The 23,860-nt window shown below is 52.6% G+C and overlaps 2 long non-coding RNA genes across 2 annotated transcripts; one reads left to right on the top strand and one right to left on the bottom strand.

Moving 5' to 3' along the window:
- Positions 1-575: 575 nt before the first annotated feature.
- On the bottom strand, positions 576-17,866 carry LOC123608262. The gene is made up of 2 exons (XR_006717151.1): positions 17,612-17,866; positions 576-800 (listed from the first exon to the last, which is right to left on the bottom strand). It is a non-coding gene; the product is annotated as an uncharacterized LOC123608262 (long non-coding RNA).
- Positions 756-1,620, top strand: LOC123608261. Its single transcript, XR_006717150.1, has 2 exons — positions 756-1,100; positions 1,403-1,620. It is a non-coding gene; the product is annotated as an uncharacterized LOC123608261 (long non-coding RNA).
- Positions 17,867-23,860: the final 5,994 nt, after the last annotated feature.

The raw sequence follows: 23,860 nt of genomic DNA on the forward strand, positions 1-23,860 counted from the left end.
GTAGACAACTTACTCTCCACTTCTTACTCCCTTCCACAAAAACACCTCCGGAGGTTACTGGAATCACACACACACACACACACACACACACACACACACACCCCTTATTTCTCACAGGCTCTGGTGAACACTGGAGGGGGAAATGCCTGGACGAAGAAGGGGCCAGTTAGGGAAGCGCTGAGGCCCGAGGGACGAGTCTAGTTCAGCCTTCATTTGATTAGAGCTTCACAAGTCCTCCGTGCTTTCTCCCAGGCCTGTGTTTCCAATCTCACAACTAGGGAGGCGGTGGAGATACGTCTGTGCGCCCGTGGGTCCTTCTTGGTCGGCGCGGCTGCCAGAGACCTGGGGTCCGGAGCCAAGATCTGAGCTCTTCCCACCCCTCCATCTGCCTGCCAGCACCCCCTCCAAGAGCCCATCACTCCCTTACGGACAATTGAGGCTGACTCTTCCGTGGTATCTGCTTTTTTTTTTAAATGAGTCAAAGCTGTGAAATGAGGCAGCCCGGCCCAAACCTAGGTGAGAACAGTCCGTTCCAAGAGGACCTTCCTCCATGGTCCAAGAAATGAGGGGAGTCAAGGCAGTGTTATCCTTTATTTTACTTGTTATCCTTTCGTGACACAGTGCTTGCAACAGGTGGTAGGACTTGCGGCTTTTTCATGTCCTATTTGACAAAAGAAAATGTTGGCAACCCTATGTGGATCCCAAGAACGTTTTAGAAAACTTTGCCAGGTATGAAATCCAAATGTCTGGTTGCCGCTGAGCTGAAAGACTGAATAGGGACTTGAGGCCAGATGCGTCAGCTGTGTGGTGGGGAGAAGAGAGAGAGAGAGAGAAAGAGAGAAAGTGAGTGTGTGTGTGTGTGTGTGTGTGTGTGTGTGTGTGTGTGTGTGGCGTGGTGGGGGTGGAGGGCCGGTTTCACCGAAGATTTCCCTCTCTCTGAAATAGCATATGAAGACAGCTACGTCACAGATCAGGAACTGGAAGGAGGTCCAGGCACTGTCCATCCCATCGAGGTCCAGGCACAGTCCATCCCATCTCCCTATAATACAGATGAGGAAACTGAGGCCCAGGAAAGGAACATGACTAGGGCACCCCACACGGTGAGTTGGTGGTCTGGACTCTGGCCAGTGGGCACGTCCCACCCTGCCCACCTGTCCCCTGTCCTTGTGTTGGCCCCTGAAACAAGCTTGAGAGGTAGATGTAGGATATGTGGGGTCTGCCTTGGCTGCCTGTCGGAGCTCTAGTTCTGCTGCGGGGACATCTGTTGGCTCCCAGAAAACAGCCTGGCTGACAATCAGATCAAGAAGTCCCTGGAGGAACAAAGACCATGTTCAGAAGGGCACACAGACAAGGCCACTCTGGGCCAGTGGCTCCAGCCGACTTTAATCCTCCCCCCTCCTAGGTATTGATGAAGATCCCTGTTACTGAATCCCCTCCAACTTCTAGACAGCACCCAACCCCAGACTGCCTCTGCTTTCCCGACCTCTTCTCGAATCGCTCTGCACCAACCTGAACCCTCTAAGAGGCCTCTCTTGGGACCTTCCTTTTGAGATTCTCTGGAGATCCTGTAGGGCATGTACTTTGCTGCGCAAGCTAAATAAACCTAACTTTTTTGGACTACAGGTGTGTTCCTGGTGGTATTTACTTGCTGGGCTCTGAACACCCAACAGATATGTGAACCAGTGTTCCGGGCAATGAGGTGGTGACAAAAAAAAGCAACAAAACTCACAACAGTGCGTGGAGACGGACAGTAACTAGATTTACTGTGGACATAGTTTTGTCAATGTATAAAAATATCGAATCACTATAATTGACACCTGTAACTAGGGGGATAGTATATGGCAATGATTCTTCAATTAAAAAAAGCCGGGGGGGGGGTGGTGCCTGGGTGGCTCAGTTGGTTGAGCGTCCGACTTCAGCTCAGGTCATGATCTCACAGCTCATGAGTTCGAGCCCCGCGTCGGGCTTTGTGTTGTGCTGACAGCTGGGAGCCTGGAGCCTGGAGCCTGCTTCAGATTCTGTGCCTCCCTCTCTCTCTGCCCCAACCCACTCGCATTCTGTCTCTGTCTCTCTCAAAAAAAACCAAACACGTGAAAAAATTAAAAAAAAAAAAAAAGAATTCACAACTGTGTGGTACCAGCTTACGGGTAGATAGATATACAATGTGATCCATGGAATGGCATTGAGGGTCCAGAAATAAAATCATGTGTTCGTGGGCAACTGATTTTCAACCAGGATGCCAAGACCACCCAAATGGGGGAAGAAGGATCTTTTAAACAAATTACACTGGGGAAACTGGATAGCCACGTGCCAAAGAATAAAGTTGGACACTTTGTTCTTACACCATATAAAAAAAATTTAACTCCAAATGGCTCAAAGACTTCCTTATAAGAACTAAAATTATAAAATTCTTAGAAGGAAACCTCGGGATACCTCAGATTTGGCAAGGGATTCTTAGGTATGACACCAAAAGCACAAGCTAGAAAAGAAAAAAGTAAATTGGGCTTCCTGAACACTTAAAACCTGTGTATTTCTGAGGATGCTATCAAAAGAGTGAAAAGAGAACCCAAAGAATAGAAAATATTTGCAAATCGTATATCTGATAAGGGACTTGTATCTAGAATAAAGAGCCCTTCCAACTCATCAGTGAAAAGACACATGACCCAATTTTTCAATGGGCAAAAGATCTGAAGAGCTATTTCTCCAAAAGAGATATGCAAATGGCCCATAAGCACATGAAAAGATGCTTGCCCTCCTTAGTCCTAAGGAAACACAAATCAAAACCACGAGATAGCCCTTGACACTCACTGGGAAGGCCACGATCGAAAAATCAGGTAACAAACCTAGGGGAGGGTGCAGGGAGATCTGAACCCTCAAACTCTTCCGGCGGGCACGTAAAATGGTACAGCCACATTGGAAAGCAGCCTGACATCAAAAGTTAAACCCTAGAGTTGCCGTATGACCTGGCAATTTCACTCCTGGGTATGTACCCAAGAGAAATGAAAACATATGTCCACACAAAAATGCGCACACGCTATGCGTAATGGCCAAAAGGTGGAAACAATCCAACTGTCTAACTGATGAATGGATAAACGAAACGTGGTTTATCTGTACAATGGAAGGGTGTTCAGCCATGAAAAGGAATGGAGTGCTGTTACATACTGCCTCAACATGGATGAGTCTCGAAAGCGTTATGCCTATTTTATTTTATTTTTTTTTTTTAATTTTTTTTTTTTTTCAACGTCCATTTATCTTTGGGACAGAGAGAGACAGAGCATGAACGGGGGAGGGGCAGAGAGAGAGGGAGACACAGAATCGGAAACAGGCTCCAGGCTCTGAGCCATCAGCCCAGAGCCTGACGCGGGGCTCGAACTCACGGACCGCGAGATCGTGACCTGGCTGAAGTCAGACGCTTAACCGACTGCGCCACCCAGGCGCCCCCCGCGTTATGCCTATTAATAAGCAAAGGAACTCAGCCACGGAAGACTACATCCCATGTCATTCCATTTATGAGAAATGTCCAGAATTGGCAAATCTGTAGACAAAATAGATTAGTGGTTGCTTAGGGCTGAGGGGAGGGAAGGGAATGGGTATGGGCTTTTTTCTGAGGTGAGGAAAAGATTCTCAGATTGCCTCCGCGGTCAATGGAGTCAATGATAATTGTGCTTCTCTGTGAAAATATTAATCCGTGCTACCATTGAATTGTATACTTTAAGTGGGTGAATGTATGGTGTGCAAATTATACCTCAGGAAAGTTGTTTAAAAGAAAATAGGCCTGGGGGCGCCTGGGTGGCGCAGTCCGTTAAGCGTCCGACTTCAGCCAGGTCACGATCTCGCGGTCCGTGAGCCGTGAGTTCGAGCCCCACATCGGGCTCTGTGCTGACCGCTCAGAGCCTGGAGCCTTGTTTCCGATTCTGTGTCTCCCTCTCTCTCTGCCCCTCCCCTGTTCATGCTCTGTCTCTCTCTGTCCCAAAAATAAATAAACGTTGAAAAAAAAAAAATTTAAAAAAAAAAAAAAAAAGAAAATAGGCCTGGGCCCTTTCCCACAGAGGCTCCATTCTAGAGGGGAGCGTCCACATGAAACCCATGCCTCACAAATAGTTTCCACCTGACACAAGGCTGGAGGAGCAATGACCATGAGGCAAGGCAAGGAGGGCTACATTTAGCGGGGAACAGGTGTCCGTGAAGCCTGCTCTGGGGAAGTGACTTCTTAAAATATCTTTTTGAGGGGTGCCTGGGTGGCTCAGTCAGTTAAGCATCTGACGTAGGTTCAGGTCATGATCTAGCGGTTTGTGAGTTCGAGCCCCACATCGGGCTCCGTGCTGACAGCTCAGAGCCTGGAGCCTGTTTCAGATTCTGCGTCCCCCTCTCTCTCTGCCCCTCCGCTGCTCACACTGTCTCTCTCTCTCTCAAAAATAAACACTTAAAAAATAAAATATCTTTCTTATTTTATAGCTTTAATGAGTCATATTATATATATCCTAAAATTCACTCACATCAAATGGACAAGTCAATATTTAGTGAATGGACTCAACCATCACTATAATCCAGCTTTAGCTCATTCTCATCACCCAGTAAGATTCTTTTATTTATTTATTTATTTATTTATTTATTTATTTATTTTTTTCAATCTTTATTTTTGACAGAGGGAGAGAGACAGTGCAAGTAGGGAAGGGGCAGAGAGAGAGGGAGACACAGAATGTGAAGCAGGCTCCAGGCCCTGAGCTGTCAGCACAGAGCCCGACGCGGGGCTCGAACTCACAAACCGCGAGATCACGACCTGAGCTTATGTCAGTTGCTTAACCGACTGAGCCATCAGGCACCCCCCCAGGAAGATTCTTTAAATGCATGTACAGTTAATTCCGTTCCTGGCAACCACTAATCTACTTCCTGTTCCCATCAGGTTTGCCTTTCATGGAAATTTCACATAAATGGAATCCTACGATATGTGACCTCTTCCATCTGGCTTCTTTCAACGAAGCAGATGACTTGAAGGTCCGTGTTGTGGCATGTGCTTAGCAGTAGTTCGTGCCTTTTCATTGCCAAATAGAACTCCACCAGGTGATGGGCCACTACGTTGCTTCCGACGTTTGGCTTTTAGGAACAAAGCTGTTCTGAAAATTTCACGGCAAGTCTTGGTATGGGGGGATGTTGTCATTTCTCCAGGGTAAATTCCTAGGAGTGGATTTGCTGGGTCCTATGGTAAATTTCACTTATCACATGACCACATTTAACTATCACATGACCACACCCAAGGGTCTCTTCTGAGGCCAGCGCCCTGCATTACTCCTGGCCTTGCCCTCTTCTTCCTTCCACGTGGCCGCAGGCCTCTTAACCCACGACCTCTCCATACCTTGGGACCTGGGCCAAAGTGATCCCTGCACCCAGAAAGCAACGGGTCCCCTTACCGTAGAGTCTGCTAATGTCCCCAGTACCCACTCGCCTCTATGAGCTCCTGAGTGAGCTAGGCGTGTACCCATCCAGGAGAACCTTCCTTGCTGTTGGATATGGTCACGTGAGTAAGTCTGGCTAATGGGGTAGAAGTAAAAGTGTCATTTCCAAGCAGTGTCTATCCAGGGAGGAGGTGAGACCTTCATCGTTCCTTCTTCCTGACAGTTGGAATGCAGATGTAATGTCTGGAGCTCCAGCAGTGACCTTGGATCACAAGGTGGGGTGACCTTGGGAATAGAAGCCACCCACAACGGAGCAAAAAGTCTGACATACCCTACGTGGTGCACACTTTCCATTGTATTCTCTGATAAACAGAACACAGAATACAGTGTAAAGGGCATCCCTGGAGTCTGGGCCCCAGATACCAGAGTGCCGCATTGGCCTCAACTACTAAGGGGTTGTCTGCACCCAGTTTCAACATGGGGCGTGCGGTTTCCCCACATCACCAAGCAATTCTCCAACACCAGCTGGGTGGCCTACATAACTCCGTTGTGACACTGTCTACCTGGAGATAGTGTCAGATCCCACAGGTTAAGGGCTTAGTCCCACACGACTGCCCCCACCCACTTCAGATGCCAGTCGCAAGCCCAGGCTGTCACCTGTCCTGACCCATTGAATCAGAGGTTCATATGACCCCCTCCTCGGGTTTTGTGAAGTTGCTAAAGCAGCCCACAGAACTCAGAGAAACACTAGATTACCAGTTTTTATTATAGAAGGATACAACTCAGGAACCAGCAGCAGAGGGAAGAGAGGCATATGGCAAGGTACGGGAAGGGGGCTTGGGGCTTCCACGCCCTCTGAGTGTGCAATCTCCACGTGGCCAGCAACCCGGAAGCTCTCTGAACCCCATCTTTTTGTTTTTTTTATGGAGGCTTCATTACATTGGTACGATTGATTAAACCATTAGCCGTTGGTGATTGATCTCAATCGCCAGCCCCTCTCTTCTCCCCAGAGGTCAGAGGGGTGGAACTGAAAGGTTCTTTCTTTCTTTCTTTCTTTCTTTCTTTCTTTCTTTCTTTCTTTCTTTCTTTTTTTCTTTTTTTTTTTTTTAATATAATTTATTGTCAAATTGGCTAACATACAGTGTATACAGTGTGCTCTTGGTTTTGGGGGGTAGGTTCCCGTGATTCATCGCTTACATGAACTGAAAGTTTCAACCCTTCCATGGCTCTGTTGGTTCTCCAGGCAACCAGTCCCCCATCCTAGGTGGGATCCAAAAGTCACCTCATTAACATAACAAAGGACACCGTTAGGAGCTCTGTGCTAGGAAGCATAGACCATATATATAAGACCAAATATATACTTCTTGTTGTAAATCACAATATCACAACTGCCTACCTCTGGACATCATGCAAGAGAAACATCCTTCCATTGTGAGCAAATACCATTTGAGAATTTTGGGTTATCTGCAGCCAGATCTACTCGTAACACCCCTGGTCTAAGACCCAGTCCCATGTACTCCTTTTCTTTGCCCAGATCCGCTGTGTGTGTGGATGAGGGACTGTTGGCTCCCTTCAGGAGAAACATCGTCCTACCCTAACAGTGGCCCCATGAGACGACCCGTGTAAGTGCCACAGCCCGGATTCCCCCAAATCTAGGCTCTCCTGCTTTAAGTCTCATCCAACCTCATCTTGTGTTTGATCATCTATTGCCAATTACTCCAAACAGTGGCACCACACGCAATTTCTCTCTTATGGGTTTTTTGGGTTCACCAGGCATTTCTAGCTCAGGGTTCCCCCTATGAGGTTGCAGTCAGGTGATGGCTGGGGGAGGAGTCATCTGACGGTTCAACTGGGCTGGAGGTTCAAGATGACTTCCTTGACCTGTTGGTAGGTGGTGCGGGCCGGGAGCTCAGCTGGGGCTGTGGGTTCCTCACAGCATGGAGGCCAGAGTCCAAGGACTGTCCTGGGAGTAAGGCTTCTAATGCCCCAGCCTTCAAAGCCACCCGGCATCACCTCTGCCACGTGATCTGAGCCAGCCCTGGTTCAAGAATAGGGGACTAGACAGGGCGTAAGTACCAGGAGGTGGTTCACTGGGGGTCACTCTATCATAGAGATAGGAGTCTGGGGCTCGGCGAGAGACTGGACCAGTCACAGATTTGGGTGTCAGCAGCATTTACGTGCTAATCAAAAGCCCAGGAATGGATGAGTTCTGCATGCACTTGAGTGTGCGTGTGGCACGTGTGTGTGTGGGGGGGGGGGGTATTGTGTGGTGTGTGTATATGTGGGGGTGTTGATGTGGCGTGCGGTAGGTGTGGGGTTGGGGGGGTATATGTGCCTGCGTGTGGTCGGGAGCTGGAGGTTGGCAGAGAAGAAATGGAATTCAAGGGAGGGGTGGGTCCTTTAAATTAGAGCCTTCCACGGTTGGATTCCCGTTTCTGCTGCCTCCCACTCTCCTCCTTCAGAGCTCCTGACACCTTCGGACCCACCCCTGGCCACCATCAGGCACAGAAGAAGCTACCAGAGATCAGAGATCACCTGGAGGGAGGAGCCACGTCCAGGGCCCCTGGGGCAGCATTCTGGTCCTATCCTGCCCACCAGTCCCTCAAGGACCCCCGCCCACCCCCACCCCCAGTATAGCAGGTCCAGGCGAAGGCCCCGCAGCGAGGTGGGCGGGCCTCACTGAGGCCCCAGTCTTGCCAACAGTTCCCCATGCCAGGAGGCCTCTGGGGAGCATGTGGGGTGTCATCCCTCTGCCCAGACCCTAGGGATGTGCAAAGGCTGCTCAGCCCAAAGTCAGGGGTCCTGGGGTCCGCCCCGCCACGTGACTGCAGGGAGGTCACTCGCATTCTCTGAGCCAAATAAAAAGACTGCATTAGATCCCTTAAGATTCCATCCAGAGTCCCAGGACTGAGCACAGCCCCACTCAGCCTCTCCAGGATCTGTCATCCATGTTCTCCTACCTTCACAGGTGAAACCTGGAAGGGCCTACAGAGAGGCAGGAAAAGCACCTAAGCTCCAGAGGTCATCTCAGGCAGCCCCTGCCTAGGTTCTAGGCGTCATCTCTGTCTGAGTCAGAGGCCCTCATCTGTCAGGCAGGGCCCAGCGGCTGCAGGGGAGGGAGCAGAGGGGGAGTTAATCTTCCCTGGAATATTAATGGCCCCGTCAGGAGTGCTGGGGACGAGCTGAGCAGCAATCTGCCTTTATTAACGAGGCGGGCGCCAGCTGGAGCGCAGGCGCCCCAGGAGACAGAAGAACCCAAAAGCAGAGGCAGCTGGGAGGAGCCGGCATCCTGGCCAGGAGGGCGGGCAGCAGGTAGCCAGCTGAGGAGGTGCCCAGCGGCCACCTGAGCCCCAGGGCCCCTCCCGCCTCAGCCACACCACCACCTATCCCCCCACCCCCGCCCCGCCCCGCCTCGCCCCCATCAGCCTTGTCCTCCACCTTTTCTGCCTCTTCCTCCAGGAAGCTCTCCTGTAGTCATGCTCGGCTTGGACTCCCAGGTGCCTCCATGTGGGCTGTGCCTGTCACCCAGACTTGCCGCCCGGTCAGTAACTGGCTAACATGGTGGTTCTCGGTCCTACTGCACAGTAGAGTCACCTGGAGAGTTCTAGCAATCCTGATGTCCTGACAACATCCAGAGATACTGACATCAATGGTCAGGAGAGCGCCTTGTCATGGAGATCAACATGGACTTGACCTAGGGTACCCCTCCCGGCTCTCCCCAGCACCTAGCTGCTGCTGCTGCCGCCAGGAGTGCTAACCCTCCTGTGTGCTCACTGCAGGCCGGCACAGCTCTACGAGCTTTATATACTCATTGGACCCTCATAACAACCCCTGAGACCCAGCCGGCATGCCCCAGTTTATAGAAGGGGAATCTGAAGCACAGAGAGGTTCGGTCACTGCCCCAAGGTCACACACGTGCAGGCAGCGGGGCTCCAGAGCTGGGCTCTTCACCACTCTGCCTGGTGCCTGCCTGCGAAAGGGACCTGGTGGGAAAGGCTTAAGCTGCAGGTCACTTGGGAGAAGATGCGCAGCCAGGCTATCAGTGACTCGGTCCTTTTCTGAGACCAGAGGCCACAGACTCAGGACACGTGCCAGAGAAGTCACCAGGAGACAGCAAGAGGTGCAAAAGAAAGCTCCGGCACGCCTTGATCGACGTCCCCGGCAGTTTTCAGAGCTTCCCCCGCTTGCCTGGGCGCCCTCCGAGTCCTTTCCAGTGCCCACGTTACTGACGGAGAAACCGAGGCTAGGAGCGATGAGGGGCCAGGTCAGCTTCCCAGGCCCGTGTGGGGAGGAGTGGGGTAGGTCTGCACACGCACATGCAGAGGGCTGGGTGGGAGGGCCTCCTCCTCGGCTCACGGAGCGTGTGCGTGCACACGTGTGAGTATGCGTGTACATGCATGTATATAGGTGTGGGGGTGCACGCCTGCCCTGAGCCCATCTGGGTGCCTGACCCACACCGTCCCCGGCCCCCGAGGGCATCCAACCCAGGGGCCATCGGTTCCTCTAGGAAAGCCAGCCCTCACCTCACTCCACCTCGCTTTAAGCCACCACCGGCACAGGGTTCCGAAGCCGAGATTAACCACTGGCCCTATGGCTGGAAGCAATACACATTTCCCTCCCTTTTGCCTTTTTTTGTTCACCAAATTGAATCAGTTCACTAAAGTGGCTCACATTCGATTTGTTGTGATTCCCCAACAGTGAAGAAGAGACAGGAGAGGGGCGCCTGGGTGGCTCAGTCGGTTGAGCGTCCGACCTCACCTCAGGTCACGATTTCGTGGTCCGTGAGTTCGAGCCCCGCATCGGGCTCTGTGCTGACAGCTCATAGCCTGGAGCCTGTTTCAGATTCTGTGTCTCCCTCTCTCTCTCACCCTCCCCCGATCATGCTCTGTCTCTCTCTGTCTCAAAAATAAATAAAACATTAAAAAAAAATTAAAAAAAAAAAGAAGAGACAAGAGGTTCTGGGGCCCCAGGGCCAAACTTCACTCACTGAGATGAATGCCAGCTGGCCCGAGGGGGCCCAGCCAACCAGTCACGTGCCATTATGCTCGCCCCCCCCCCCGAGCTGCCGCACCCCCCAAGCTGAAGGCCACCTGCCCCCCAACAGGACATGTGGCATGCCCACACCCAGGTACCCTGCTCTCTGACCCTAAACTTCTCAAATTGAAACCAAGTCCTGACCCCGCCTGCCTCCAGGAGCACGTCACATCACTCGTACCTCAGTGAGCAATGCTTTCCAAGGCAGAAGCCCACAGGACGGGGGCACGGCAGATGTCCCACCCCTGACACGCTGCCACCATGCCCTAGACGCCACCACCGGAATCGTTGATCTCTGGGCTAACATTTATCGAGAGTCTCCCATATGCTAGGCTCCGTTGTATGAAGTTGCCTAATGGTGTAGAGACTACGCTTATCCCCATTTTACTGACGGAGACACTGAGGCTGGAGCGGTTACATGCGCTGCCCAAGGTTCGCCAGCAGTAAGTGGTTGTGGCCCACCTAGTGAGTAAGTCACCCCAAAGCTAATCTCCGGCCCGCTGTCTCCCTTTCAGCATCTGCCTCCTGGGAACCCAGCCCATGACACAAGAGCTGGAAAGAGCTGATGCATGCGTGCTGAAGAGGCCCCTGTCATCCATGAACAGGGACAAGAAGCAGGAACTCGGAACGGTGACAGGCAGGCATGAGGCCCCATGGTCCAGGGAGGGAGCCAGATGAAGCCAGCGTCTATGCTGATTCCCAACCTTGCCCAGCTCTCGGTGAAGCCCTCAGGTTCTGTGAGATCCCCCGATTCCTCATCATACTCCCCACTAGCTTGAGTGGATTTCTGTTTCTTGCCATCAAACTCTCCCGGAACAAGACAGGCTGTTAGTCCACGTTCTTTGAATCAGAAACCAAAACCCAGAGGGAAGGGGCCTTCCCTGAGGTCACAGCCGGCTAGTGAAAGAGCCAGATCTTCACCCTTTATTTACGTAACAAGGAGCTACTGCAGCCCTACTGTGTGCCATGCATTTCGTCGATTTGCGGGTTATAAGCAAGGCCAACACGATCCCTTTAATCGCGGAGCTGAGGCTCCGGTGAGAGAAAAAGACAAGTAAACAGACCATTACGACACAGGGAGATGAGCACTATGGAATCACTTAGGAGGGGCACTTATCCTGGGTTTGGGACCTCACAGAAACTTCCCTGGGGCTGGGGGGGGGGGGGGAGTGTGTGATATCTATGCCAAGGCCTGTAGGAGAGCAGAGCCCTCCAGGGAGAGGGAATAGAATGTGAAAAGGCTCAGAACTGAAAGGGTGTATGGGCCACATGCTGGTTTTAGCTGCTTAGCATCTTTTCCTCGGTCGGTCGGGGGGAGGGGGACGCATAGCTTTCCTGGCTCTGTGTTGCTTCTGGGAGGTGGCCAGTCACCATCCCTGTGTCCCTGACCATAGGGTTAGGTCCAGGACACATTCCAGCCTGATGAGCATCTCTCTCAAGAATCTGCGTCTCTGGGGCGCCTGGGTGGCGCAGTCGGTTAAGCGTCCGACTTCAGCCAGGTCACGATCTCGCGGTCCGTGAGTTCGAGCCCCGCGTCGGGCTCTGGGCTGATGGCTCAGAGCCTGGAGCCTGTTTCCGATTCTGTGTCTCCCTCTCTTTCTGCCCCTCCCCCGTTCATGCTCTGTCTCTCTCTGTCCCAAAAATAAATAAATGTTGAAAAAAAAATTAAAAAAAAAAAAGAATCTGCGTCTCTAATGGAGACACACGGGGATGGCAGGTGGTGAGACCTGAGGCACCGAGTGGCGGTGCCCCAGAGGGACGATCTAAGCTACTCAGATCCCCAGAGCTGCCCCAGCTTGTGTCCATCCTGAGGCCCATCGTCTAGCTTTCCCTTCTCTTCTGGGACCTGTTCCACTGCCTCTTCAATAAATCCCTCCCTTTCTCACTTTTCGAAATCAACTTCTGATGCCTGCAACCAAAGAGTCCCAATTCAGAAATTGGTACCAGGAGTGGGATTCACGGAAAACCCTTAGGGACGTATGAGCTCCTTAGAATTGGTTTTCGTTACTCCACAAGGCCCGGATCAGTAAGCCTCGGGTCCGTATGATTGGACAGAAGAGTGGTTACCAGGGGTACACAGTGGTGAACCGCTAGTCGTGCTATACCTTCCAGTCACCTGGGACCATGTACCAACCCAAAGTGAGAGATCTGGCCACCGCCACGGCGAGTGTATAAAGGACGGGGAATGCTGGGCCCATAAGCTGGATGGTTGTTCCCAACCCTGGATAATTTAAAGCAATGAAATGACAGGTTCAAATCAAAATGTTCGCCTCAAGGCCCAGAATAAAATTTAGGGCCATCAGGTGACCACGCTGAAGGAATCTTTCATCACAGATAGCCATGGGAGTTGAAATTGCACAAGCCTGAACTTACAGATTGATTTTGAAGTTACCGAATTACAGCATCTGTTGAATTCACAACCTTACCTGTTCCCCTCTGTGAAAGGGCAGGCATTGGTCAGGAAACATTTGTGTCCTATTGGAATGGCGATATCTGGGAGGCTTATGAGGAGTCGGAGGACCCTAAGTCCCCAGGTAGCTCACTGTCCCCCCCCCCTTGACTCCCCTCATGGCCCACCCTCCGTTTCTCCCAGGATATTGAGGATCTGGGCTCCACGCGATCCAGAAGGTACAACGAACCATCTGGGGACTGGAAGAGTTATACCCAAAATGAGCTGCAGGAAGTCACCAATTTATATTTGTAAGATATGAGGAATACGTATGTGAATGACTTTTGAGGGTGCCTCGATCAAGCGGGGAGGGAGGTAGGTGTGGACCCGGCTACATTTATGGAGATGGGTGTAGTCACCGGAAATTCTGCACTCAGGGAGCTCTCTCGGGCAGCTGGCATAAATTCTGACATTTTGCAGAAGTCACTACTGTGAACCTGGGCCAAACGATGAGCTGCACTAATTGGGCAAAAAGGACGAGAAAGCCCCTGGCAGAATTAGAGGAACGGAGCCAACGCAAGACAAGAATGCTTACTGGATCTACCCATCCCCATCAATTCTGGGGCACGCCGACCCCTTCATGCTCCCTGTGAAGATACCGCCAGTGAGAGGGGTTCATAATCTTTTTTTTTTTTTTAAGAAAAAAAGATGGGGCGCCTGGGTGGCTCAGTTGGTTGGGGTCTGACTTCGGCTCAGGTCCTGATCTCACAGTTCGTGAGTTCAAGCTCCGCGTCGGGTTCTGTGCTGACAGCTCAAAGCCCGGAGCCTGCTTTGGATTCTGTGTCTCATTATCCCTCTGCCCCTCCCCTGCTCGTGCTCTGTCTCTCTCTGTCTCTCAAAAATGAATAAGCGTTAAAAATTAAACAAAAAAAGAAAAGAAAAGAAAGATAACACTAATTAACAAAACACGAATTTAATATTAGTATTTAATAAATGCTAATTTAACCGAATTAGTACTATATTTCAGATAGACAAAAGGTATAAAGAACAATGTAACAAACATCCATGAACCTCTTATCCGACCTAAGGTGAAATGTGCGAATTCGAATTCTCCAGGAAAGGAGACATCAAGAGGGGACCGGGGAAACATCTGTGAGGGGAGGGAGAAGAGGAGGTGGGCAGGGCCACCAGCTCACAAGGCAGCCTGACCATTGGGAAGGGCAGAGGGGAGGGAGGAAGGCTGGCTGGGAAGAATCCCAGAGGACAATGCAGTTGTGGAAAAGTTTCACCAAGGCCAATGGGAGGTCCTGGAGCCAAAGTCACTGGTAAGAGGAGCCCTGCATGTGGCAAGCCCTGTCTTGCCTGGTGTCCCTGCCACACACAGTTGGGCTGGGGACGGTGTGGCCAGGGAGGTGTGGCCTCGACACGAATCCAGTGGAGGACTCAAAGCAGCAGCAAGGGCCGTGGATGTTATGAACCCTGCAGTAGGCGATACGCATTTTCACGGCCACACAGGAAACACGGCCAATACCAATCACACTCCCTGTTAACCATTTACTTTCCAAATCCTTAAAATGGGCTCAGCTACCCCCTCTCTGCGGTCCAGGAATTCTGGCAGAGGGCTGCTCTTGCCACAGGCTTTCTAATCTTAGAGCGAGTGGTAGAGCTTTGGTGGCCCAGCCTGCTATAATCATGGTGTGAAAATAGTGGGCATGGTCATCCCTAAGAGACAGCGGGCATCGGGGGGGCAGAGATCCCGGGGAAGGGGTACTTGCTCAAAGGTGCCCTGGGATGCAATGAGCGAGGAGCCCGTTGAGGCCCCACCCACCTCTAGGTTTGCTGAGTAATGGGCTCTGAGTCCCTGTAACTGGGCTGGGTCCAGACCCAAGGCGTCTCAAAGGCAGGGGTGGGCAGCGCCTCTAGGCAAGGACGTGTTGTGATGGCATTCAGAGGACACGCCGAATCTTCTTCCATCCAGCTTCCCCCAGAGGAAGCTCCTACCCCTTACCGGGGTTGCTGAGCACAGAAGTGGGGCGACGGTGAGATGAGAATCTGGCTAACTCTCACTCCCAGAGCAGCACGACTTTGGGAGTTCAGGGTCACTGTGTTCCCCGCTGAATTCAACCTACCCTAGAGGTCAATGGGGCCTCGACCGCCTGCAGAGGTTATGTCTCAGGAGATGGAGGTCCTTGTGGGTGACAGGAAACCCACATCGGCTTCCTGAACAGAAAACCAGGGCCTGTTAACAAGAGGAAGGGCCAGGAGGAAGCCATTTAGGCTTCCATTACCTACAAACACGGTGACTGCCCGGCTGAGTGCCGCCCTCAAACACCAGAAAGACAGAGCTGGGATGATCCCCATCACACCCTCGTTCTACACACCCCCCCACCGGCCGGTATGGAAAACAGCTAGATCTCAGCAAACAACAATGGCGTGTTGCAAAGTTATGCGGGTGGTGATTCCATTCGCAGCTGCTGTTCCAGATGTGGGCCCCTTGGGAGAGCACGCTCATTTAGCCCCATGCTTGGTATTCAGTTGCCGATCTGGAAAATGGAACGCACTCCGTCTGACAAACAGAGAACAGCAGAAGCAGGCAGCGTGCACCTGACCAAGGCAGTAGCAGAACCTTACTGCCCTGCCTCAGGGAGGGTGGCTTTCCAGCTCCTCCCCGAGCCCTCTCCCCATCCCACAGGGCATCGGGCGTTAAGATACACCTGACAGGGGCGCCTGGGTGGCTCAGTCAGTTGGACGTCTGACTTCAGCTCACGTCATGATCTCGCGGTTCATGAGTTCGAGCCCCGCGTCGGGCTCTGTGCCAACAGCTCAGAGCCTGGAGCCTGCTTCGGATTCTGGGTCTCCCTCTCTCTCTGCCCCACCCCTGCTTGCTCTCTGTCTCTCAAAACTGAATAAACATTGAAACTTTTAAAAAAAGAAAAAGATACACCTGACAGACACAGGGACACAATTCAGGGCCTGCCACTTCAGTAGGGATCCTGCAGGTCTGTGGTCTGAGCTATGCTGGGATACTCTCTTCAAAGCCGAGGAGAATTTGCTGTAACTTGAACCCCCTACCTCTGAAAAGGAGGCACAATGCTTGGTGGACTTCTTTGGATTTTGGAAGCGGCCTTGAGGTCAACTCTGCTGACACCTTTTCTAAGCCAGCTGGAAAGTGTCCAGCTTTGAGCAGGGTCCCGAGCAAGCCAAGTCTCTAGGGGCTTGGGCCGTGATGCAAGCCCGCCCCCTCCCCCGCCCCGACCTCAGCGCTTGCCCAGTGGTGCTCGGGGTGTCCAGGGCGGGGCGCAGTGCTGGATGGAGCTTGCTGCAGGCAAAAACTTCTCCAGTGGGAAAGTCCCAATGGAGACTCTCTCGAGAGCTTTTTAATAAGGAACGCTTCCTTCCCCCTTGAGGAAATGGGTTCTTGCCTCAGGCTCAGAGAGACTTGAATACCTAACCCTGAGTCTCCAAGCAGTTGGGAGCCTGAGCTATCCATCATGAATCAGATGCCACTGGTGCCCCCAGCCCTACGTGGGCTGTGTCCAGAAGACTTCCATCTTCAGTAACCCCATGCATGTCCCCTTGCCAGGGCTTCTCCTTTCTGTCCTACACGGTAGTGACCTTTTATGTTCCCCGGAGCAGAAACCAGGAATATCAGGAAGGAATGTTTTCGTTGCAAGCAGCAGAAAATACTGGCTTAAAAAGTAGAAGGGCTCACACAATTTTCAAGAATACAAAGTTAACTGCTTCAGGTAAGGCTGGATCCAGCAGCCCAGTGATAACACTAAAGGCCTTATTCCTGCCACTCCTCTCTGCCTTCCATGGTGTCAACCTTAACATTGCCCTCTCCATCTCTCACAGAATAGCTATCAGCAGTCTGTACACTTCCTCCTTCGAGTCTGCTGGCAGTGAGCACAACACTGTTGACAATGCTTGGGAAAGCAGAGAGGCTCCTTTCCCAGAATCCTCCAGCGTCCTTGTGCCTCCTTGGCCTAAACTGGGTCATGTTCTCATTTGTGGACCAATTTCTGTGGCTGGGGAGTTTCACTGACTGGTTGCAGACACCCAGGCCCCGCGCCTGGGGCTGAGAGGAGCCAATCCTATCCAAACAACACGAGCAAGGGTAGAGAGGGGCAGTCCTCTAAAGGAGATAAGGGGCTTTATGGCCATAAAGTGGGGGAAATGGATGTTGGGCCCCACAAACAGCAGACTCCACACAGGCAAGCGGGTGGGGAGAAGAACCAGGTTTGTTACTCCCGCCATGATTATAGAATCACAGCCCCGTGTCTTGACTTGAATCTTAGAAGCTCCGACTCCAACCATGTTCATGAGGTTTTTTTTTCCTCCTCTGGAACCTCAGCTAGCTGTTTGGAGGGGATAGAGCTGTGGCCCCTGGGTGGACCGCAGGAGGGAAAACCCACCTGCTTCAGCTCTAGTTCTGTTTCTCCTGAATTCCCAAACACCCTCCACTACCGGAAGGGTTGGCTTCTCCTCTCAAACCACCCCCCCCCCCCCCACTCTGTCGGCCACCTGGATGTGTAGAAGCCATCTACCAACAAGGCTGGTAAACTGGGAGCCGAGTCCTGGGGAGAAACAGGCCGTTGCCTCAGGCTCTGCTCTTGGAGACTTTTTGCCCTACCGGCCCTCCACAAGGTACACAACTTTTCGGACAACAGCTCCTCCCTTTTTTTGTGTGATAAAAACATTTCACCCCCAAACCCAATAATTAAATCTACTCTAAAAGTGATAATTCTGCATGACGTTTTCAGACAAAGACATCCTCCCCATGTATTTACTCAACTCGGCCGTCTCCGGGCAGAGGTTGTCCCGCGGGTGATCCGCTGGAGTCGGGGCCACGTTTGCACGAACCAGACCGGTTTGCTCTGTTGTGCACCGAGCAGCGAGCAGCGCAGAAGCAAGAGGCAGCTCGCACCGCTGCTCAGGCTGTTGCCTGCGCCCCCACTTCCATCTGTTTGGAAGTGCTCTCTGGTCAGCCTTGACTTTGGCTGAAGTTCGTTTTCTCTAACTACATGTCGGCGAGATCACCACGACCCGGGAAGGCGCCGCGGGAAAGCTGGTCCTGGGAGAAGCCCCGCCTTCCCCACTGACGTCAGAGCACTGGCCCCGCCCGTGCGGGAAAGCTAAACGTTCCTCGCGTTATAGTTTAGTTACAAACCACAGTGTTTAATTTCAGGTCGTTGTTTATTCCTTCCATAAACCTGTTTTCCTTGTCCAATGGCTATGTTTTCCCGTCTGTGAGAAATTGGGTGTCTTGGTATGGGATGGAACGCGCTCTAATTTTTTTCATGAAAATTAATGAAAACATTTTTTCATTTTTATGGCTTTGCAGTCAGGGGCAGGGCTTTTAGAAATTAACTAAAGTCGCCGAGTGAGGGATAGGTGTATTCACCCTGGAGCTTTACCTCCTCCTTGCACCTCTGCTCCTGACAAAACAAACAAACAAACAAACAAACAAACAAAACGAAACAAAAAACAACCCCACTTTCCCTGAGGAGGTCTCCTGGGAAGGCAGGGGCTACCACCAGTGGGGTCCTCCAGGCGCGACATTTCCCCCTCACATCATTAGCTTGTCAGCCATACCCCCACCCCCACCCTCACCCCCCAGCCTCAAGGTTAGAGAGGTAAGGGCTGCCCAACAAGGTTCAGCCAAATGTAGACTGCACTGGGCAGAGTGGGATGTTCTGGACAGTTCCATCCTTCAGGGGATCTCTAAGGCGGCACCAGACTCCGGTCTCCCTCCTCCAGAGACTGGACCCGCGGTCTCTCCCGTCTCTGAGGCACCAGGAACCAGGTTGTTCCCCGAATTCCCCCACCTCCCCTGTCTGGACCATTCGGAGCAGTCCTGCCACACCTCAGCACCCCACCTGAAGATTAGGGACCAAAGAGAGTCTGTCCCCAACACACCTGTGTTTAAAACGAGCCCCTAGCAGGTGCCAGGAATGGATGGGGGGAGCGCAGGCCAGGAGGTTGGGAGAGAATGTGAGGGTGCTAGCACCGTGAGGAGCCAAACGGGTAGCCAAAGTGGCTGTGGAAGTGAAGGAAGCCAGAAGGAAAGGGCAGGCCTGACAGGGGAGGGGCGGGGAGGGGTGAAGGGGACAGTGGAGGCGGGGGCAGGTGCGTTGAATATGAGACAAGGACCTGGTGGGGTGCAGATGGGATGTCTAAGCAGGCATGTCTGGAGGGAAGCTGGGTAAAGCATGTAGCTTCCAGAGCCCAGAGGAAAGTCTGGGTGGAGACAGAGTGGGTGTGGGGGACGGAGCCAGCAGTGCGGGCTCACTGGAGAGACCAGGCCTATTCTGAATATTCTAATGTATTCCTCTCCTTAGCTTCTTCCTTTAGAGTTTAAATACATCTCCACCTCCAGAGTTCTTTCTATTTAAATCCAAATACCCATGGAGAGGTAACATCCTAAACCCTTGTATTCATCAAGTTTTAAGTCGTAGAAACCGTATTCAAATTAACTTAAACAAAATAAAAAATGGGGGGGGGGAGGATGGAATTATTTCCTCAAGTCGATGTAAAGTCTGGAGCTTCAGGTACAGCTGGATCCAGATGCTCAAGTAATGTCACCAGGATTGTCTTGACTCCCATGAGCTGGCTTCACTCACAGGCAGGCAGGGAAGACCCCTGAGAGCCCAGGGTTTCCCTCTACTGGCGGTGAAACTCCCGCAGAAAGGGGACACCTCTTCAAAGCTCTGGTATTGACTGGGTTTGGTGAGGCTGGGGCCACCTGCCCACCTGAGCCGGGAGTGAGGTCAGCTCCACTCAATCCACACAGACTAAGAGGAGGGAGATCCCCAAGGAAAAACTGGGGATCTGTGACTGGAGTTGAGGCCTGAAGGCAAGGCCTTTACCCTAGCACACGAGTTCCCCGAGGACAGGAGCTTTGTTTCCGCTGTGTCCTCATAGCCCAGAACGCATCTGATGAATGAATGAATGAATCGATTAATCAATCAAGTTCTATCAGACGCTGTCAGGAAACCCCGGGACACAGAGGGAAGCATTCCATACCAGAAACTTCCCTTGAGGCCGTCCTCTGTGGGGCACTCAGTGTGAGGAATAAAGAAGGCACAAATGTCAGGAATAAGCTGGTAGAGACAAGGTGCAGCTGAAGACAAGCTCAGCTCTGACATCAGCCAGGCCACGAGAGGAGGAGGGATACGGAGCCTCTGTGGGCAGGGTAGGAGAGGGGTGACTAGACCAGGACCTCCGGGTCCAGGTCCCACTGAGTCCTCTTTATTCTCTGCAGTGACACGTGTATACCTTCTCTAACTCATCTACAGGCTCCTTAAGCTCCTTTGCACCCCCAGCATCTGGTCTGGTGCTGAGTACCTCTGGTATCTAGGAAATACCACTGAAAAGAAAGGCAGGTGGTGGTCCTGCCCTCACCAGAAGCTGCGCTCCTGGAGCTGAGCACAGCGTCTGGAGAACAGGGCTGTGGGGAAAGAGCCAGCAAATCCTGGGAGGCTACACTCTGACTGGTTGGCTCCTAGGCCCAGCGGGCCTTACTCCCTCCCCGCTTCACCCTGCCCCGGACCAGGGGATGCTATGGCAGGCAGACTAGCACCGTCTCCCTGTAGGGTTATGTCCACAGGGAATGAAGAGGCTGGAGAGGGACAAACTCCCAGCTCATGTCCTCCTGGGGACTCAGTCAGGAGCAGTGGAAAGGGGGAACACACTGAATGCGGGAGCAGACCCCTGGGAAAAACTCTGCTACTAAGGTATCTGTTTACCTCGCCTTCCAGTTGGCTGTCTGGAGCATAAAGATATTTTCCTTAGTCATTTGACTAAGTTCTGGCCAATGGGACATATATAGAAGCTTCCAGGAATTTTGCTCAAAGACAGTTGGCATACCCCCTTTGCCCCTTCTTATTCACCCCTTCTTCCTTTCTGCTGATGGAATGCAGATGAGATGGTTAGAGCGGCGGCAACCATTTTGGCCCATGAGGGGACCCTGGCATGGAGACCATAGACAATAAAGCCATAAGAAAGAAGGAGCTCAGGTCTCTGAGGACTCCAGAGCAGAACTGCCATGTCATCCCTGGACTGCGTGACCCTGGACTTTTAGATGGAACAGACAGACATGCACTTTCATATTATTTAATTTATTGATATTTTGTCAATTATTCCCGGCTGGAGCTTCCCACTGTGGCCCCTCCCACACAGGAAGCTCCCCCTGCTCCAGACCCCACCCGTTTACAAAGCCCTCCTCGTTGCCCTGCCTCCAAGCCCAGTGACAGAGACCTGGTAACCACAGGAGTGTGGGTGTGACAAGTGTACCTACACTATGCGACTGTCCGGAGGGTATAAGGTTGTGTCAACTATAGGGCCTACTCCCACTGCCCGCCTGTACCCCAAGAACAGAGTCTTTGGCCCACAAAGCACCCCACAGAGGCGTCTCTCATTGTCCTAATGTTACTATTTGGCAACTGGCTACTGGTCCGATTCCCGTTGGTCTGCAGTTTCCTCGAGGGCAATGACACATGACTATCGTATCCCAGAGAGCACTGCGCCTGGCATATAGCAGGTGTTCAAGAAATGCTTATTGACTGAATGGGTGTGCTCTAAGACAGCACAGGAAGTGTCTGTGGGTCTGTGTACATCCCGGGGGGGGGGCAGGGCGTGGGTGCATATGTGTGTGCCCGTGGGGGAGGGGCTGTGGGTGTGCAATGCCTAGTGTGGTCAGGCCTGCATCTCACCTCACTCACAGAATGTTCTGGCAGGGCCAGGAGGAGGGGCTGGTTTTCTTTCCCACTCCGTTTGTGTGACAGGTGTTGGCAGTTTATCTAACTGTGATAATAAAGAGGATGGGGGGGATGCTAATTTCTTCTCACTTTATTGAATCTACCAATCCTTCACAGCCTCAGGGCCCCGAGAGGGGGTGATTAAAAGACACTTCAACACGCTGGTTATTGCCAATTAACAGACTTCAATATAAACAATTAATAAAGCCACCGTGGGAGGCGAGAGGAAGGGATTCGACGTCCCAGCCTGGGCAAGCTTCACCTGCTCCTGAGCGCCCCGGGGCCAGCCACACTCAGAGGGTCCTGCCCTGGGAGCAGGTGGCCAGGGGTAACAAACGCCCGGAAAGTGGTAGAAAGATGCGAGGGGGAGGGTGTTGGTAGGGTCTGCCCAGCCTCGGACCTGGAGGTGGGGGAGGCTACAGGTTTACTCCAGTGATACCGATAGACATGGTCCCAGGAAGGACAGGGGCTGGCCCAGATCCCCAGCGACCACCTGTACCGTGGTCTTTGAACCGCACCCTTCTTCCCCCACCTACCCCTTGGGCCAGGCAGTGACCCAGCCCCATGGGTCTCCTCTCCCACCCAAGGCCAAGGTGACTTCACAGTTACTGAACCTCAGAGGAGAAGCCCTTTGACCCTGCACCCCCCCCCCCCCCCAGTCAGGCTGGCCCCGCTGCGGTCCTGGCAGCTTGCTTTCTCCAGGATGAAATGTGCCACAGCTAGACCCTTAAGGGCAACTGTGAACTTCTGCTCTGCACCCGCTAGTGCCAGATGCCGCCCAAAGCCATGTGAAATCCTCACAGTGACCTTAGCAGGGGGTGTGAATTACAGGTGGGAAAACACTCACGCCTTGAGGGGTAAAGGAGCGTGGTTCTGTGACCCAAGCACTTCCCAGACTCCACAGGCCACGGGGCTCTAGAAGGGGGGTCCACAGACTCAGGCCTGTAAAGGGCCAGATACAGCGATCTGAGGTTCGCAGGCCACAATGCAGCCTGTCGCCACCACCCAGCTCTGCAGACGTGGTGTAAAAGCAGCCGTAAACAATACATCAACGACGGAGCGTGGCTGCGGGCCAGTAAAACTTTATTTATGGACAGTGAAATTTTAATTTCGTATAATCTTTACACCACACAAAATATTATCCTTATTTTGATTCTCTTTCCCATAGTTAAAAGTGTAAAAAACCATTCTCAGCTCACAGACCATACAAAAACAGGTGGTGAGCCAGATTGGGCCCACCGGCCACAGTTTGCCAACCCCTGATCCAGGCTTTGGGAATCTCGTGGTCTCCCTCAACGCACCACAGGGCACTTCCCGGGGATGTGACACCCCCGGCAGCAGGGAGTTTGACGTCCCACTCCGCAGTCTTATTGGTGGTGAGCTGGAAGGGCAAAAAACTGTTTCACCAGAGAACCAAATGGCCACAAAGCGTGGCCGTGGTGAGGGACAGAGACAGGCTGAGGGGCGGGATGTGACTCCGCTGTTCCACCATCCAGCTGATTCCAGGGCAGGGCAGGGACAGTCCAAAATGGCGGCCAAGCCTCAGCGCCGGGACCCGGGCTCACCCCCTGCTCTCACGTGGGATGGTGGGTACATCTGATGCTCTGGGACTTCACGGTACAGGAAAGAGAGCAGACCCCGAGAGGGCCGAGAGGTGGTCCCTCTCCTTACTACTCCCCCCATTCACTCAGTCAACACGCATGTTCTGAGCATCTACTGAGGATGGCTTGTTTTTCAGTTGGGGACAAAGTCTCCCAGCCCTGCAGCTGTCTTCGGAAATGACCCTGGAGGAGGGGGAGTGGTGTGTGCGGGCCGACGACGACGGGGATGTTCCTGAGCTGCCCAGGAAGTGAGAGTAAATAGAGGACATCCATGTCAACACAGCAGATAAGTGATCTCTTGAGGAAATCCCTGGGCGTTGGCAAAGCAAGTAATTTAGCAAAGCTAATACTGTGTAGACGCAGCAGGAAGGTGTCCTCAAAGACCTTGGTAAAGGGCAGTACTGATGGATGGGACAGGGGGAGCAGTAGCTTGGAAACATGGAGAGGTGGGTTTGCAATCTGGGCCCTGTTGGGTGCTCCCCCCTTGTCCCTGCCTCCTGCCCCAGCTTCCGCAGGGCACCTTGAGGGGCTAGGGGCAGGTGGTGGGACCAGAGCACCGTCACGTCTTGTGCAGCAGGGCCAAGCGCCCAGAGCCTTCGCTCTCCCGCCAGCCCTCTGGGGGGGCCAGGGGGGGGATCAGGGAATAGGGCATAGCGCCTCCCTTTTCTCCCCCTGACCTTCAAC

The sequence above is a fragment of the Leopardus geoffroyi genome, chromosome B2, assembly GCF_018350155.1.
Source record: "Leopardus geoffroyi isolate Oge1 chromosome B2, O.geoffroyi_Oge1_pat1.0, whole genome shotgun sequence".
NCBI lineage: Eukaryota > Metazoa > Chordata > Mammalia > Carnivora > Felidae > Leopardus > Leopardus geoffroyi.